Source organism: Abramis brama, assembly GCF_963993115.1.
Source record: "Abramis brama genome assembly, chromosome: 19".
NCBI lineage: Eukaryota > Metazoa > Chordata > Actinopteri > Cypriniformes > Leuciscidae > Abramis > Abramis brama.
The window spans coordinates 4,398,769-4,402,006 of record NC_139981.1 but is presented as its reverse complement, the minus strand read 5'-3'; the positions used below and the strand labels follow the sequence as shown (position 1 = coordinate 4,402,006).

Below are 3,238 nucleotides of genomic sequence, written 5' to 3'. Positions count from 1 at the left end.
TCTGATCATTTAGAAGGAACTAAAGCATACTAAGTCAGAACAGCCTGTAGAACTGTTGATTTTGTTGCATGTAGCTTGAAAGCTGTAAGAGGTGTCATGGATCAGAAGTTTTTCATTGAGTGTAAGAAATTTTTCTATGGGAAAATCGTGATTACTTAAAGACTGAGCAGCTTGAGTTAGAATAGGTTGACATTTATAAGGCCCTGTTTACACTAGGGGTCGTACAGACTAGTCGACATTAATGCTCTGCCATGGACGCTTTAAAGGAGAACTCCGGTCAATTTTAACAGTAATTTACATTTAATATTTCAAACATGAAAATATTTCAAGAAATAAAACTGCACAAACATTTTAATTAAAACTATCTTTTTGCAAACTGTAGCCTACAACTTACAACAAAATTGAAAAAGTATTCATTTATATACAATATACATGAATGTGCCAATCTTCACTCTGCTCAAAACATTTAAACTCCCAACACCATCTGCAAATTTAACAAGAAAATAAAAAGACAACGCTTTACATGGACAAACAATCCCATGCCAAAATTCAAGCCCTGCAATTGCATTAATATTCATCTGGAGCAAATGAAAAGAGTGAGGTGGGATTGTGTGTCACAAGCTGTAGGAGATATGAGAGCACGAGCGCTGCTGGTATCGTGTATGCATTCAGATATTTCAGCATCAATGTGTATAGAAAAAATTATATATTTGAAAACACTACATTGCATTTATTTATACTGCACTATTTATTATTTCAGACTACAAATCAAAAAAATGTTTGTAAAAAGTAAAAAGAATGTTTTATATAGGGGTATTTAAGCCTACATTAAGCCTATGTACCCTTTAAGCCCACTTTCAACTCTGAAGTCAAACAAAAAAACAGAAAATAATATTCAAGTCTAGTGAACTCTGACCTGCGAATTCGCTCTACATATAACGTATAAGTCTCACCTCCAATGAAGAATTTGAAAACCTGTAACTGCTGTGTTGTTCATGAGAGAGAAAGAGAAAAAAAGTTTGAAACGGCTATAAATTTTTTTTTTATCTCTGTGACTTTACACCTACAAATTCCACTGTCACAGGTGCTCAGTTTTGCTATAATGAAACCCTCACAGAACATGGTAATAATCAGCCATCCATGCAAAAGCAAAGGTCGGTGTAGATTACAGGTGCATCTGTCCAGGCCAACGTCTGATGCCTTGATGCCTTCCGCTGGGATCCCAGAAAACCTGAAAAAATAAAATAAAAAAAATAGTACAGTTCAAATATCATACATACATCTCATCTGGTATCACAAATTATTATTCCAGGTTCATTTTAAGGTATGCTCAATATTAGTCCTGCACGATATTGAAAAATGTAGAGTTTATTTAGAGATATTTTTCTAGAGTAGAGTTTATTTAGAGGAGCGAATGCTACTGCTGACGCGGATGTTGACGTCACTTTACGAGTACAGAACCTATTTGTACTTCTGTACTACTCATTTTCCCCGACATAGAGCAGATCGGCACACAACAAAAACTGCTGTTCGGATGTTCCCTTTTCTGATATTTTAGCATTCGTGACATTTTAATTAAAACAGAAATAAGAATTTTTGTATAATAAGCAAAAATTAACAGTAAACTCAGAGATCACCTACCGCTGCAGATGTGTACGGAAGTGAAAAGCGGAAATGCTTAGACCTCTTTCCGGTTCGACCGCTGGGCGCTCCGCATAACCCCTATTGGGGGGATTTTGTAGAGGAGTGAACCTGCATAGAAAATTACAATAGATAACAAGCATAGATAAATACAATAGAAGAAAAATACAGTTGAAATAAGCAAGGCATTATGTTTTTCAGTTAAATCTAACTTATCAGGTACAGAAATTGATTTATCAAAATGTAAAATAAGTCTTCAGTGTAAAAATAAAATAACTATAAAATTAATGTATCTTTGCTAAAGCTACAAGTCATTTCCTCTTTTGATGTTTGATCACCATTGGCAACAAAAACAGCTGCGGGTACGTTAGGCTGTTGTCCCTTTAAGACGAATGCGCAGACCTAATATAAATGACACACATCCGTTTTCTTTCTGTTTAAAACACAAGACAAGAGGAAACTCGCCAAGATGGGCATTTTGACTTCATTTTGCGTGCACGTGTCTGTGTTTAAGCTCAAAAAAAAGGGAAAGAGAACTGAATTCGGCTAAACTCACCTTCTTCATCTACTGACTGTGGATGGCATCAAGGTCTTGTCCTGAAGAATACAGGGCCAAACAATAGGGATTATATCTCATCTGTTAACAAGAGCAAAGCCATAACTTTAAGAACTCTAATGATATATTTACCCCCTGATATTGCATTGGGGATATCAATTCAAACATTTTTAAAGGCTAAGAGTATGAGCCACAGCTGCCCAAGATATCTGTGAAAAATAACTGCCTAAAGTTGTCGACCCCCTGAACCACATTCAGCATTTAAAAGTACAAAGAATTTCAGTATTGATCAATAAAAAAAAACATACAAATACATAAATACCTTTGAGTTGGACAGTATGGTGTCAGTCTCATTGGCCAACATAATTCAAAACAGACGTAAAGAAATAAAATAAAATATAGTAATCATCAGGATATCATGTTATCATAATAGTTAAATGAATTATTATTATAACTATGACCATTATAATATTGTATTAGTCGCCTATTATTTAGCTGATTATTTAGCCTACAGGCTTCTCAAGGACAATCTCACTGAAAAAACCTGGGGTTAATGATTTTAAAATGTGAGACTTATTTCAAAAGCATAAATCTTACAGACCCCAAACCTTTGAACAGCAGTGCACTGCATGTTTGAGGTGGTTTTGCTTACTAGTCATATGGTTCATAGAGATTTTCTTGGACACGGGGTGCAGCAGGCCATCACAGCATGATGATCTAGGAACATAATGCTATTTGTCACAGAGCCAACAATATTACATGTGATAGGTTTATTACAAGGAACCAAGCTAGAACAGAGGTGAAATGCAGAAAAGATAAATATATACAAATCTTAAGATAATATATTGTGAAATAAATGCATATGGAATTATCATCATGATTAAACAATAACTCACCCCTTGTTGTAGAGTTTTATTTTTTCTCTCGCTATTCTGAAATCACATTTTAGCAATATTGGTAAGTGACGTCACTGATTAAGTTAACAATACAGTGCATTCTTTTAGGTTAGCCTAAATAAATTAGCTTACTTCCCATTGACAA

At 34.7% G+C, this 3,238-nt stretch overlaps 1 long non-coding RNA gene across 3 annotated transcripts; it reads right to left on the bottom strand.

Annotated features, from left to right (window-relative positions):
• Positions 1–281: 281 nt before the first annotated feature.
• On the bottom strand, positions 282–2,807 carry LOC311069911. 3 transcript variants are annotated; one of them, XR_014603577.1, is made up of 4 exons: positions 2,520–2,807; positions 2,198–2,278; positions 1,642–1,752; positions 282–1,231 (listed from the first exon to the last, which is right to left on the bottom strand). It is a non-coding gene; the product is annotated as an uncharacterized lncRNA (long non-coding RNA). The 3 variants fall into 3 exon arrangements; XR_014603578.1 differs by having other exon boundaries at positions 2,198–2,238; XR_014603579.1 differs by lacking the exon at positions 2,520–2,807 and having other exon boundaries at positions 2,198–2,496.
• Positions 2,808–3,238: the final 431 nt, after the last annotated feature.